Source organism: Parasteatoda tepidariorum, chromosome 4 (assembly GCF_043381705.1).
Source record: "Parasteatoda tepidariorum isolate YZ-2023 chromosome 4, CAS_Ptep_4.0, whole genome shotgun sequence".
Taxonomy (NCBI): Eukaryota; Metazoa; Arthropoda; class Arachnida; order Araneae; family Theridiidae; genus Parasteatoda; species Parasteatoda tepidariorum.
In genome coordinates, this window is record NC_092207.1 from 63,855,180 (window position 1) to 63,871,836 (window position 16,657).

Consider the following 16,657-nt stretch of genomic DNA (forward strand, 5'->3'; position numbering starts at 1 on the left):
ACTTTAATTGGGCAAAACACCGCTAAATTATTTTAATTTTAGCAACAAAACTTCTTTTAATTTAGTTTTTGACAAAAGTAAATTTGTTCTAATCATCTCCAACTCAGAATTAAGAACTCCATTATCACATCTTGAAATGTTGCGTCAATTCGAAATTTAGTAATTAAACTTTAATTTCGTTTTCTGCCTAATGAGTTAAGAGTAAAAGAGTTCTCGAACAAAACCGGAGGGACAAGGGGCATTGGTGTTTAAATTAACATCAACCTTACCCTCCCCCCATTTTAAAGGGGAAAAGCACAGAATATAACAGGAAATATGGATCATTCTGTCCCCAGGTGATTAGCAAAGGTAAAAGGCTTTAGTTTTAGATAGAGGATTAAGATGTCATAAAGGCTTAAAATTCTGTGCGTCTCGTCTTCATTAAAAGTAAAAGAATAGAACATTGCGATTTTGCTCTTCTTTTGAATGGAGAAATGTGTGATAGGATATTCCGTTTATTCGAGAATGTTTGAAGAATTTAAAGTTGAAGACTCGAGAATGTTCTATTCTGAAGAGACTGTTTAGAATGTTAGCTTTCTTATCTCCTCAACAGAGAGATTTCCACAGAAAGTTAATTGTAGAACAGAACGATTAAAAGAGAAGAATATGCATAAGAACTAATTTAAATACATCATATCTTCATATGAAAATGAGCTTCATAAAACCTTTAAATGAACTATTATTATTCATTCAAAATGCTTCCAGTTTTATCGTGAATCTCATTCTATATACTGCAATAATTATTTTATGAAAATTAATAAACATAAACGTTAAAATTTTAATGCGTGAAATTAAAAATGTTTTTATTTTCATGCATTATTTTCATAAAATATTAAGATTAGGTGACACTATTATTGACTTACACTGTACAATTAGGATGCTCTATTAAACACAAAATAATTAAACTAAAGATTTTAGTGAATATATATTCGCATTATAATGCAAGTTAAATATATTGAAAAATAAATACATAATATTATAGAAATTTAATAATAAGTTATATTTATTTAGAAGTATGCAATATTGTTTTCATATCTATATCAGGGAGCGTATAAACAATCATATGCACATCACTCAATTCATTTTGCATTCAAAATCAATTTCTTTAATGAAATGATACCATATTCCTCTTTTTCAGACCGAACTAGATCAATACATTTCACTAAAACCATCAGAACTGTCACACAACTTTTTTTTTTTCAAAGTTATTTATTTATGTTTTTTTATCGACAAATTTTTTCGATGGTTCGATATTCATACGATCTGTCGAACATTCTACACTGGTTCCTTAACGCCCGTGGAAGCGATCACAGTGTCTCGATCATCCAGACAAGATAGAGGAAGGGACACATACACAGTAAAGTAGAAAAAGTGTGCGCGCGCATCCCGAATACAAGCATCTTCCTCCTCCTCTTCTTCATCCTCGGATAGAAAATCCTTGACACCTAAATGATGGATGATACTCAACACCGAAACGAAAGAACGGCGGAACGAACCAATGTGTGAAGAGCTAAAAAATTAAGAGAAAGACGAAAACATATATGGAGCTCTGTATACGAATGTGTGTGTATGTAGATGTACATATATATCTATATAAACTTTACGGGGAGGGTAGTATATGTCGCGGTAAAGGGGGGGGGGACTTGAAGTAATCCATCATTCTGTCGGTTTAAATTAACTCCCCAGTAGAATGGAAGGAGATGGGTTTAAAGGAGAGTCGGAAAAGAGAGGAAACAGAAGATTTCTCCTTTATTTTTTATCACCCCCCTATTCAGTGTGGTGGGCATATAGTTGGAGAGATAAAAATTTTTGAAATAAAGGTGTGTGGAGAAAGTATCAATATATTTATATACTTGTAAACTTTGCCTCTATAGTTTGTTAAGATAAAGAAAAAAGGCTCTGTACTGGTTTTTTTTCGGGGTTTTCGAGCTTTCATCGATATTGTCACACCTTGCGGTGTAACGTTATCGCTAATTCACGTCATTTTGAGAAAATAAAGGCGGTAAAAATGGCAGATGGCTTGTGGGTGAATTGAATTGGGGTGAAAAATTATGAAGAAAAACCTGCCAATAAAGAGTTGCATTAAAGCAATTTTTTTAGTTTGTTTCAAATCATTTTTAAATGACATTTAAAAAAGAAGACTTACACTTTAATAAGCAAACATATTTGTCATTCTGAAATATGGCTAACATATTTCCTAACATTGAAAAACCAAATTATTAACTTATTTAATCCTTTTTCATTGAACAAAAATCATTAATATAATCAGTGATATTTTTATACCACAACCTTGAATTGATGCAGAATAAAATTTATTTTTAGAGATTCCCTCTAAATCTGTCTGACACATTAGCATAGAATTCCAAAACCGTTATATGGTGACTGATGTTTGGATTTCATTAAAAAAAAATTGTATTATTTCTCACGATTTCTTTTCCACCTAAGAAAAAGAGCCCTGGCTTTTTCTTAGCCTGGTTAAAGAGCAAGGATAAGAAAAAGAGCTCTGGCATTAAATTTAATCAATTAATAGCCAATACATGAATGCCTTAACGTTCCTTGCAAAAACTATTTTAACGTATACATGACACTTGCATTTTTCATTTTCGGAGGTGTCCAATGGAGCTTAACTCTGCAGCCACACCCCCCGTGCCATTTTCCAAATTTATTATTTGATAATGGGTATTTATAATAAAAATTAAGATTAATCTTTACCTTGGAGCTCTACGTGTTTTCAGAAATAAAACTTTTTTATTGTTTATCAAATCTGATTCTTGGAATAAAAAGTATGAACATTTTTAAATTAATTCATTAACTTCTACAACTGGAACTTTACAACAATTATCAATTTCTTAAACCGAAAACATTTTCCTTGATAATTTTATAGTCCATATTTTTAATTTCAAAATTCCACTATGGATAGAGCAACAGTAAATAAATAAAAAAATTAATGAATGGTGTGAAGAAATTTGTGTACTTATGTGTTACATAAAATGAATTTTTATGAACAAAATTTGAAGAATTTCTGACAAAAATCAAGAGGAAAAAAAATAATCAACAAAGAAAAGCGTTAAGATTACTTTTGACGAAATTTGTTTCATCGAAGAACTGACGATGGTTATTTCGGCTCTTTCACGATATGTTCGCAGGGATCATATAGCAGGAAACGGTTTCGTCAAAAAGAAAGAATAAACCTTTATTTATTTTTATTTTTTAATTTCACTGCATCGCAATTTTTTTTAAAAATAATATTAAGAGTATTATGGATATGATTAGATTACGGATATGTTTGTTTATTAAGAGTATTACTTTATGAATTATTTAATTGAATTGATTAAAAAAAATTCTTTCTCCAAAGAAGAATCATTTGATGTTTTTAGCAACAAACAACGTCATGGCTAGTAATCAGAAATTAGAAGAAAAAGAATTATTTTTTAAATTCCAGTAAACCCGACAAAAATAAAAACCCATTTTAAACTCAGGTACAAACTTGCATTTAGAATGTTATGCTGATTAAGTTTATATAGAACATAAACAAATGAAACATAAAAGTTCTGTACTATGTTGTTAAATCCCAAAATGAAGTATATTATTTTGGAAACATTTTACATCGTTTTAATATTTTGAATTATATAATGCAATATGCCGAAGCTTACGAACATACTAGGGTCGATAATGATCAATCAATTAAGATCTCTACTTCTTTTTTTTTTTTCATCTCCCCCTTTTGATGCTGATGATGAAAGCAGAAGAGAGAGGGGGGTTTGTGTGTAAAGATGGAAAAAGACACCAGCTGGCGTTAATTACATGCCCTCAACACCACCTTAAGCATTGCTGAACAAAAAATAAGACGTTGATGAAAAAAAATTTAGTAATCAGCACAAAAGTACTGTAAAATGCTGCAAAATTTTCTTACAGGATTATGCTCTTTCTTTCGAAGAAAAAAACCCGTCTTCCAAGCAATGAAAGTGTTATGGTTAAGATATTTTAAAGTTTTAAATACTTATGAATGGAATAACCATTTTCATTTCAGTTGAATTTTATTAAAAGAAACGAAAATAATAGTTTTGGGGGGAATAACTTTTAGGGATCACTTATTTATGGCTGGGCTAAAGTAATTTTGCAATTTAATTTTGCAATTACGTTAAAAAAATCTTACATTTTACATTGTTGTATCATGCTCTAAAAAATTAGGAGGGTAAAACTAATTTCACGCCATCGAATACTCTAAAAGATTGCAAAGCATTGATGTGATGGACAGGCATTAGGATCCTGCTCGTGAGCTCATGATAAGTAATAATATAATCAGGAGTAGGCTGCTTAGTAGACTTCTTTCTTTAGCACTTAGAAATTTCAACTTTTGTCAAATATCTAAAATGAGAGCCGTTGTAGTCCAGGGAATAGAGCACTCGCCTCCTAATAAGGTGATTTGAATTCCAGCCATACACAAAACTCAAACCAACCACACTGCTGACGTAAAATATACTCAGTGGTAGACGGATCATGGGTTAGAGTCTGTTTTCCGTCGGACTAACAGTGTTTTTTTTTGTGGTTTTCCTTTTCATGTTCTTTTTCATACTAGTTAGTTCCATCAAAAAGTCTTCCACGAAGGCAATTTCTCCTAATACTTGACCCGAGAGTTGCTTTGTCTACTGGATTGAGAAAACTATTTGACTTGCCTACTGGATTACAAGAGTACGCAATTGTTCATAGGTAGTCGTAAAATCAGAATTGGGTCTGCTGTCCAACGACGTGTATAAAAAAAAGAATCGAAAATGCCCACTGAGAAAGTAAATACGGTTTGAATCCGAGTGATGGCTGGTTGATACGAATTCCGCATCCGACTTGCGCCGATCGCAATTCTGACGTGAAATATCCTCAGTGGTAGATGTATCATAGATTAGAGTCCCCTTGTCATCAGGTGGGAGGTTCTCATGGTTTTCCTCTCCATGTAACGCAAATGCGGTTAGTTCCATCAAAAAGTCCTCCACGAAAAAAAAATTCTTCCAATACTTCATTCAGGAGTTCCCTTGTCTTCTGGATTGGGTTTAAAATTACAAGGCTACGGAGTTGAACATTAGTAATTGTAAACCCGTAATTGGGTCCACTGTTCAACGATGGATATTAAATAAAATATTTAACGGAAAAAAAAACTAGAAAGAATCACGAAAAAGCACTTAAATTTGTAATAACTTTCAAACAAATTGGAATTTCACAAATAAAAATTTACAAATCTGAGACATTCACATTTAAATATTCAGAACTAAACTCACAAATAAATTGGCTCTTTAAGCACATTAAAATTTAACTCCATAGTTGCATCACAGTAGAATTTGACCCAACATAGTATTTTTTTCCACTTCATGTTTAACCGCTAATAATTTTCTAACCAACTGTCAATTTTTTTAAATCTATATATTTTTTTTGAAAAAAATATTTTACTTACGTAATTTCTGGTTTCTATATCTTATAAGTTTTGTACAGTGAAATGAAATGGAAAGTAAAGCATAATAACATAAAAAAGAATGAAAAAATTTGCAAAGAAACCCTTAAATTTCCAATAACATTCTATCAAATTGGAATTTTGAAGAAAAAAATTATGTGCTAAGTTCTTAAAAAAAAATCTATGACCCTATAAGCATGCTAAATTTCAACTTTGTAATTGGATTTCCTGCATCCTGCAGATCCTTGGTGTTTTTTACTGTAAGTTCAACGATTAATGATTCTTAATTTTTTCTATTTAGTTAACAGTCAAATATCTTCATTTTTTTATTCCATTGCACTCTTTGTGCAGTTTTCTACAATTCACAGAAATTTCAAGTTTCTAAGTATCATAGTTTTTGCGAAAGAGAAAATATAACAGAAAGTTGTACGACCAAAGCAGTATTATCTACAAGTATAAAATTTTATAATTTCATACAAACAGTTTTATTCTGATTATTATTTTTACGTCTTGAAGTCGGAGAAATCACTAATTTCAATAAAAAAAAAACCTTGAAAGAAGTGTGCAGGAACTGAACTCCAATTTCTAAGCTAAATATAGCAAGTCTATTTTAACAATAAAAAAAATTCAATACTTTTAATAAAAATATGCACTTGAATTAAAACTGTTACGTAATAGATCCTTTTAAGGAACCACTTACTCTCAAATTCTTCAGCAAAAGAGCGCCTTTTAAGATAAGAATGAGATGGTTGATAAAAGTTCTAAATCCCCAAAAATGCAGAAAAAGTTGATCCATCAATCATACCCAGAGAAAGTTAATATCAAAAGAAGGACAATAAACAAGCATTTAGGGTCAAACATCTACAATAGACAGAAACAATCCAACAAGTCAAGAAAAGCTATCAAAAAGCCACAAATCTCATTCACTGTGTCAACTTATCCTTTGTTTTCACTATTTGCCGCAAAATAGATGAAAAGAGGTACAAAAAAAACTTGATTAATTCCATTGAAACTGAAAAAAATGTTTTTCGAATTTAAGTGTGAGTGGTTAAAGGCAACATATTACATTTCCTTCAACGCAAATCTCGCCAAACAAAGACCACATTTAATTCTTTTCGATTATTCTTCATTTTTTCGCCTCCCTTTTATTTAAAAGAGCTGTTGTATTCAAGCGGCTGACGACGAATTAAAGCCCCTGTTGAGTTGTTTGGAGGCTTTTGCCGAATGCGTTAATGTATTGTTTCGCAATAATAAATGTAACTCTGGGATGTGAACGCATTGTTCTGAATTTTCCCTTCATTCCTTTCACCACATGTATTTTATTTATTTCTTTTTGTAATTTCTTATCATGTGTTCAAATAAAACACGACTTTCATACCACGTCAATGGTAATTGATTGTGAAATAAGTTAATGCTTTATTCAAACAATAGAAATTGAAAAGCGCAAAGAGAAATGAAATATTAATCAAAAATTCTTTCTTTTTTTTTGGTGACTCGTATTTAATAAATCAACGATTCGTAAAAAGTTAAATAAAGCATAGCCTTCAGATAAAATTCCTTTCTAATTATATTTTAGTTTTGAAGTATTAGAGAGTATAAAATACAGCTCCAATGTTTTTAATATATTTTTCGTGGCATAAATTATTGAAAAACTCCGATCATTCGGTCATTTACATGGAAGACCATATTTATATGATAAATAATACGCAATTAGAATTAATTACTTATCATTTTTTTTTAAATTAAAGATTTCTAAACAATTGTATAAAAATATGCTAGACATATTAAACCAGACTAAATTAGTACAAGAATAAGGAAGAAAGAAGTCACTCTTCTGAGTTGATATTTTAAAACTTCTAACATTGAACAACAAGACAACAAACCCGCTACTCCTCATTTATTTAAAAGACTCATTTGTGGGACAATCGAATATTTGGTTAATCATAACATTCCTGTATTTCAGAAGCCAATCAGGATCAAAACACACGAGTGACGTCACTTACAGGTATCTCATTAAGTCTGATCCGAAAGCTGATTGAGTATGATAATAAACCAAGTCTAATTGCTGTAACGTTAATCAGCCAAACGCAACCATGTCATTAGGTGCAATCCCGTAATTTAAATTACATGGTTGGGCCTAATCTCGTACTCGAGTTGAAAGTACCCAATTATGGATTCCCTCAAATCTAGCGAATCAGTTAAGTCAATGGCTAATATATAAAGCTGTTGGATTATGCTTAGCCATAAATCCCAGAAGGAAGCTGTAAGAAGCTTCAGACTAAAGCCACGACTGCACAGAAAAACATCTGAACTGCGCTCAACACAGGTATACTTTGATTGAATGCATATCAGATATGTAAAGTATACGCAATAAATTCTTGTTGGGCCTAATCACGTACCCTTCTTCTCGAGTTGCAAGTACCCTCAAATCTGGCGAAACTGTAAAGTCAATGACCAATATATAACGCAATTGGACAATGTTTAGCCATAAATCCCGGAAGTTGCAGGAAATTTTAGACTAAAGCCACGACTGCACGGCAAAATATCTAAATTGCACACTGCTCAAGTATACTTCCATCGAATGTATGTCAGATATGTAAAGTATGCGCAGTAAATTTTGAATATGCATGCCTATATTTTGTTCAAAAGTCTCAGATGCTTATACATGCATATGTAACTGTACATATCGATATCTGTTGCCATAAGGTATTAAATTGAACCTCGTTTCTGATCAAGTTGAACCATAGTATCATGCAATCAAGTTTACATGATAATATTTGATCACATTGGCGCCGTATAATGGTTACAGCAAATTTGAGCTAAATTAATGGCTTGACCTGCTTACAGGTGAATCAGGTGTATAAGATGTATCATACATTGTATTAGGTTTAACAGTGTATCAAAATCAAAACAGCTCCTAAGAGAAAACAATGCTGACCATTAAGAATATGTATAAACAGTTAAATTGTGTGTTTCATCATGTATAGTATATATTCTTTACGTACATTTGCAATCTATTGAATGAAAAGAAACTTATAGACGCCTCTTAAAATAGATATTTTTAAAAAGAATGAGGCAGGTGTAAAGCAACTTCCGGAAAATGTTATTCAACCCCCCATCTATTTTCGGTTTCGTAAGTTAAGTGGACCAAAAATGAAGTCGTGCCTAAGTTATTTAGCTGTTCTACTAATTTTCAGTTTGTAAAAATGTTATCCGTCAGGTCTGCGGAGCAAACAAGAACTTTTCTATCTCATTCCCAAAACTTTTAGCTCCTCTCTCATGTGATGGTTCATCGTAGCGTTGTAAAGATACTTTTGCAATGTGTGTGTAAGGAAACCAATTTACGGGAATGAGCATGGCAAAGAAGTTCTCTCTCTCTTCTTCAGTACTCAAAAGGGTGTGAAACATTTCACTTTTCTATATTCCACCCTTCCACCACTCTTCATCAGGGGAAGAAGGTTGCTCTCATTATTAATTCCTTCTAACGATCTCTGAACTTGGAGTTGTCACTCCAACTCGCCAAGTTGCTTGCCAAAACGAAAAGAGATTCTTATGCACCTGGTTCCCTCTTCTTGAGTCATCTGCTTTCTTCGCTTGCTTGAGTCCATGAAGGGGATCTGCAAGCAAAAGAGGTTGAGTATTAATCACGGAAGGAAGAAATAGGGGTGGTGTGGGGTCTCCGCAGAAAGTTTCTATCTTGTTTTGCACCAGAGATGGTTTTGGTTTATCTTTACTTCCAATGGAGCACGGTTCAACGGGTGGCGTTATGAAATTTTCAATATGAACACACACTCTGCACCGATTTCTGGAAGAGTGGTTTAGGATTTGCAATTAGCGTGAATGAGTTAGTGGAAAAGAGGGATTCTCTTGCTTACCCCCTCTTTCAATCTTCTGTTTTGAAGGTTAGGTTTGCATCCCCCCCTCAGCCCCATCTCGAATTGCTGGTGACTTTCAACGGCGGTTTAATGCAGTTAGCGCTTTTCGCCGTTTGGAAAAGTTGATTAACTTCAACTGTCATCGACGGTGGAAGCTTTCGGAATCTCTTTTCAAAAGTGCAATAACTCGCGGAAAAATCTTTAATCCTCTTCCTCGTCTTTTCATGCGAGATTAAGTCCGTATTTTCTGATTCAACATTTTCAAAGTTTTCTCGCTCTCTCTCTTTTTTTTAGTCTGGGAGGCAGAATTCCAGATGTGTTGATCTAAACTCCTTCACTTGTTTAAACTTGTTGTTTCACTTTTTGACTCCAGTCTGTTAATTCGTCTCGTTTTCCCCGTCTTAAAATTATTCTGTCAAATGTTTACAGTGCTTTGAAAGGAATTATTCCGTCAAATGTTTACAGTACTTCGAAAGGACATGAAGTTTATTTAATATAATTATCGTTGAAATAATTTGAGAATATTTCCACATATATATACAACTAAGTAACAGACATAATTTGAAGAAAATATGGCCACAGTTAATTTTTAGTTCTGTCATAAAGTAATCTACAATCTCTAAAAGTTCCAATGTTCTCTTTGAATTACACTGTAAAACATCAAAGCGTGTTTAACCATAACACACATTAAATTTTCTGTAACTTTTAACATCGTGCTAACTAGAACCAAATTATCGCACTTCTGAAACTTTTACATGATACTACGGCTCAACTTGAGTGGAAACATGGTTCAGTTAAACATCTTACATAACTTAACAGCAAATATGAACAGTATTATCACGGTACAGATTGCAGGTACAGGTTAATTATATCACGGTACAGATAATGTGGTTCAATGTTGTTGTTTTCGAGGAGTGCACTGTTTGAGTACAACAATAAAAGTTTTTAAGTAAGTAGGATTAAAAAAATATATTCGATGAAACTGATTAAATATTATGTAGCATTTCTTTCCATCAAACAGTCTTTAAGATAGTTTTAAAAAAATATGACAGTAAATCCTATTTTTAAAGCATGTCAGTAATTTCTTACTCACGCTTCAGGCGTGTTTTTTTTAATTAAATAACTATGCATACACAAAAGATATAATTAAAAAGGAGCCTGCTTAAATATGAAGACATTTTCAGAAAAAGTTTTTATTTTTTACTTACAAATGCTCATTAATTAACATAACTCATAATGATTTAATTATTATATTTTGAATTCATAACTTTTATATTTTAATCTGTTAAAACTTCATTAAGTCGTGCTTTTAAGCAATATTTCTTATCAAAAATCTGCTATCCAAAGATCTTGAAGTATGAAGTTAATTTTAAGCAGTGTCTTTAATCTAGATTAAACTTGATTTGTTATATAAATTATGAAACAATGATTGCTTACTTGCGACGAACTAAAAAAAAACTAAGCTTTATGAATAAATAATTTAAAGAAACAATATCGGAAGCTAAACAAAAGCACAAAAATTAGCATGAAGTTGAAAAAGCTTTAAAAAGGTTATCTTGTACAAACACTTTTAAGCATTTGTTGATGCAAGTCTGACCTACAGTATACAGTAAATAGCAATATTTAAAAAGAGAGATTAATTTGACACGCAATTTTTTCTTCTTCTAAAAAACATAATTTGTCTTTCCTCCGATGTCATATCAGAACTTGGACATACTTAAGAAGATCTCGTGAACGAAGAAAAAAAAAACGTATGAATACCTTTATTATCTAAAACAAAAGTCCACTCTTAATCATCATTTAAAATCTGGAAAAGAAAGAAAAGAAAAAGAAAAAAAAACTCTTAACACGTCAAAAAGTTATAGACACTCTATCGCCCCCCTCTTCTTATAAACACCTGCCAAAGATGCAACACAAAAGCTACTTTAAACACTTTCCTTTTGTTCTTGCCATAGGTTGGTATTTTGGCGAGAAAAAATTAGTAAAACTGATACAAAAGGTTATGGAGTTACAGAAGCAAAAAACAACTCTACTCGCCTCTAACTGAGATCAGGTTCCGAAAAAAAAAATCAAAGGGTTGGGAAATTGCTCACTTGAACGTTGCCATCAACGGCCCGTCAACGGCAAATGTCGGCCGAACAAAACACCAAGATTATTTTTGCCCAGGGTTAGTAATTAAAATGGATAAGCCCCTCTCCCACTCCCCTTCAAGATTTTCCTTTGTTAGGGTGGACTAATTAATATTCCTGCTGAAGACAACGGATACCTTAGCGAAAAATTTTGAGAAGAAGCGTTAGGAAGAGTGCGTAAAAAATCTTTTTGGATTATTATCAGAAGCTGTGAAGGCCATTGTCTATCGACTTTAAATCACTCGGTTTGAAAGAAGTTTTTATGCGTATTTTTCAAAGAGCATTAAAAATATTCATTATGTGTGATAAATGATTGAGCTGATTTGTATTTGTTATAGTAATGGTGAAAAAAAAAGAAAGATATTTTTCCAAGAAAAAGTTTAAATGAGTTTTTAAAAAATTATAAAAATTGCTGAAAGACTTTCAAGAAGCAAGTTTTATAAACTGTTCTCTGAAAAAACTTTTAGTTCCCGTTGAATCAGTGAATATTTCAAAGATTTTAGTTTCAGGAAAGAATTAAAGTTAAAAAGACCAGAACTAATAAATAGATAAGAAAAAAGCGTGTAAAAAATATATATTTTTTTTAAAATCTACACTTATGGAAAATAGAGAAAAATTAGTATTGAATATCAAAATATTCTTAAAAACATTCGTTTAATTTACAAATGTAACGAATTCAATGTCAATGTAAAAATTATAAGTGAAAAATTTAAATTAATAACAATAGGGGCATTTATTATGATAACTGCACCTGATTATTTTAGAAATTAAGTCACAATTTCTCACTTTTTAAAAAAAGAATGTTGATTTTTCGGTTGCACATGTATTTAAGCCTTCATAACTTAAAATTTATGTTGCACATATATTTATTATTTCACTTTTTCATCAGTTTTTAACATTTATATAAATACAATTAATTAAATTTAAAAGTAAGTACGCAAATAAGAACTTAAAAAATAGCTTCCTGTATATAAACAAAAATTTTAAAAAGAAACATTTGCGACAAACATTTAATATTAGTTAGTTAAATACATATAATTTAAAGAGGAACTTAAAATTAAAACAGCAATCCGATTGTTTATGCAGTTAAATAATATTCAAATACATATCAATGCAAACAAATCATAAAAAAACATTTAATTTTACTGTAATCATTACAATTAAACAAACTTTTTAAAAAAATTGAAATAATCTAAAAACATGATTCAATAAATAAATGTTTATCTCCAAAAAAAGCATTTTAAATAATGATGAATAATACTTTTCTTTAGTTTAAATACAAATTTATAAAATTTGCGTAAAGCAAAGAAATGAAATAAATCCCAATTGTTTGTTACAAAATTAAATTATTTGAGATTTGACAATAAACGATTAAAATTAATTCATAGTTTACTTTCANAACTTTAAAAATAGCTTCCTGTATATAAACAAAAATTAAAAAAAAAAAAAAAAGCATTTGCAACAAACATTTAATATTAGCTAAATACATATAATTTGAAAAGGAACTTAAAATTAAAACAGCATTCCGATTGTTTATGCAGTTAAATAATATTCAAATACATATTAATGCAAACAAATGATAAAAAAAAACATTTAATTTTACTGTAATCATTACAATTAAACAAACTTTTTAAAAAAATTGAAAGAATCTAAAAACATGATTCAATAAATAAATGTTTATCTCCAAAAAAAGCATTTTAAATAATGATGAATAATACTTTTCTTTAGTTTAAATACAAATTTATAAAATTTGCGTAAAGCAAAGAAACGAAATAAATCCCAATTGTTTGTTACAAAATTAAATTATTTGAGATTTGACAATAAACGATTAAAATTAATTCATAGTTTACTTTCATGTGCAAATAGAGAAATGTATACAATAAAAATGTCTCAAATGATTTAATTTAATTGTTATTTGTGTTTTTTATGCCAATGATCATTTGATGTTTTTCACTTATATGTTTTTTGATTAATAAAAAAAACATCAGACCAGGATATTCTTTAAAAATATTAGAGAATTTTTCTAACAGCTTTAATCAAATCGTAAAGTAATTTATTCTAGCTTTCTAAGCATGAATGTTGAGGAAGAATGTTATGTATTCGAGAATGTCAACCTTCATCTGTCGAAAGGTACCTCAAAATTGAATCAAGTTACCATATCTTATATACTACTGATTTGGTATTTAATATTTATAGTGGTAGTTATGCCACATTACTCATTGTTTTCTTTATTTATTTAATTTATTAATTGTCCGGGAGATTGTTTTTCATCATCTGATTTTTGAGCTCTATTTTATGAGCAAATCACCTATTCAATGTCACCTATTACCATCTCTTATTCCATCGATGTTGGTGAGTTCATATCACTTTCGGATGTCACCAATAAGGGGATTTAATTAGCGACTATGTCAATCTTCATCTATCAAAAGGTACCTCGGTAGTTACGCCACAAACCTAAATAACGTTAAGCCAACGGAATTTGAAAGAAAACTAATCTGAATTTATGTACCAAGTGCCAATTTGTGAGAAAAGTAGTGATTATGGTAATTGTAAAATATCATGTATAGGACTTCAATGAAAATTCAAAATGTAAAAGTCACATTTGTGTTTAATGCTCTTTGATTTGCATCATAAAATTTTAATATTTTAATGAGATGTTGCATTACGGTATTGAACAATTTAAACAAACTATGGCATTGGGCAATTAGAAATGCTTAACAGATAAAATCATGCTTATATTGTTATCACTTCGTTTTACGAAAATTAATTTCGATAAACAAAAATATTGACCACAATCGAAATAATTTTTAAAAGTTTCGATTTCGCAATAAATTTATTGAAAAGTTAATTAACTTTGATAAATCAATAACCCACACTCATTATTAGGTACGAAAAATCTGCTTAATTAGTTACGCACACAAACTTTACGATTAATATCTATTTTTGAAAAATTATATTCAAACTTTTATATTAATTCATATTTCGACAACTTAATCAAAATAAATTTTAACGACTAATTTTTTTAGAGTTTTCCAATAATAATTTCGATTTATTTTCAAACTTCTGAAATCAAATTAACTAATTTATGTCATTCCATCAGAAAGCAGTTTATTTAAGCAATATTTTCTATATAATTCAATAACACAACAAAATCAATTATTTCACCTTTTTATTAAACAAATTGATTAAAGAGTACGCCAACTTAGACCATTTCTGTAGTTTACTTCCAGATATCTAAATAAACTTAACTTCATTACATTATTCTACTTCAAAGCTAAAAGTGGTCCTATTACTTTCTATATAAGTTCAATGAAACAAACCAAACAATAAACTTATTCTAATCATAACCTGGGGGCATATATTATTGATTCATTTATCTGAGAGAGCAAGAACATTTAATGGATTTTCTTTTTAAAAAAATAGAAATTCTAATTCTATAAGGCGAAATGGGTACTCGGTACTTAATTTCATAAAGATTTGGCTTCACACGGCTTTTTACCGTGTATAACTTTGGCGACCTTTTCTCCTTATTTTCCACCAAGTCAAATATCTCGAGGCCTGATTAAAAGATCATCTTATAAACAGGAGGTCTCTACTCAAGTGCTTTTTGCTTCCAAAAAATTATAAAAATCACTTCCAAAGCGTGCAGTTCTTTTTGTGTTTCTGCAATTCATTTTAAAGACAGGTATGTGTTGGTAGATAAATAAGAAAATGACGCTATTTCATTTTCACTGGTCTTGAAATAATTTCTTGGGTAAATATCTCGTACTTCAAGAAGTGGTTCAAAGTGGGGACAAAAAAAGAGGTGTGTCTGGAAATATGATTAAGATTTCTCACTAGACCATCGAAATTATCACCAATTTTCTGAGTTATGCGTTCGGAAAATTTGAGATTAAAAAGAATGTGTTCGAAACTATACTTCATCAAAATGATGTTCTCTTTAAAAAAAAAAGTTACGCAGTGCTAAAGATTTATTAAATTAAAAGCAATTCAAAACTGTTTGACATAATTTTTGAGAATAAAGTATTGCGCTTTTTTTCTTTTGAACTTGATTTATTCATATTTAATGGAAAATTTTAAATCCAACTCAAATTAGACCTGCCATTCAAAATTTGCTGTGATAGTTTGCAATAAATAATCATTATAAATGAAAATAAACCAAGAACCAATCACATAGCAGTAAGCAAAAATTGCGGAAACCCGAAATTGACGTCACTGAAAGCAAAGGCATTGAATATCATGGCAACCGGAACTGAATTTTAGCAAATTGAACGATAATTATCGCCAAATCAAGGAGGCCCGATAATATTATACTTCCTTACATTTTTTGCACATTAAAACATCAAACATATTACATAAATATTAACAGCATATAATAGTGTTCTTGATATTTCTATCACTTTAAAATTAAAAAAAGTTTAACTCATCAACTTACACTACAAACTAATTAAATTTATCACATTAATTGCATCAAAATCAAATTCAAATTTCCTTTCAAAATGTTCTTAGTTTCTGCTTTATAATTTCTTTTTCGTATTAAAATGGCGAACATATGTATTACATAAATTATAACAGTACATCATGGCGTTTTTTTTTTTTTAAAGTTATTATTTTTAAATAATTATGTTCAAAACATCTAATTCAAGAAAGTTTCTGGTCCATCACATTTAGGTGCATTAGAACTAAATTAAATGTACTATGATTGGATAATAATAGTTTGTTCACTTAATATTTATTTTATTATCGAATTTTTATTAACTTGTCTTTCGCATCTGAGAGGTAGAAACCTTGCCATTGAAATTGTGATCACTTTTCAACTATTTAGAACACTCAATTCTTAGATGCATCAAATAATTTTTATTGACCACTAGAAGCAGTTTTCCTTTTTTTTTTTTAACCCATTTGCAAATAAGGTGTTGTTTTGGGTTTGATGGCTTGCGCAACTAATTTGCACATCATCACACTTTTCAATTGTGTTCAAGAGTAATAGCAAACATTGCGCATGCGTCGTCATTGCATGCGTTTGCAATGGCTTCCTCTGCTGTTTGAAAGATGATATTTAGAATTTTTTTTTCACTTTTAATTTTGTTATGCATTAAGTTGGTAAGCTTATTTTTGAGATATGGGATCAGAGAAATCTCATAAATACTTCTTGAGTTGTGAATAAAAGCAAA

At 30.2% G+C, this 16,657-nt stretch overlaps 1 protein-coding gene across 6 annotated transcripts in view; it reads right to left on the reverse strand.

Moving 5' to 3' along the window:
- The window catches only part of LOC107452541 (dachshund homolog 1-like), a 194,668-nt gene that overhangs the window by 76,287 nt on the left and 101,724 nt on the right, over nucleotides 1-16,657 (reverse strand).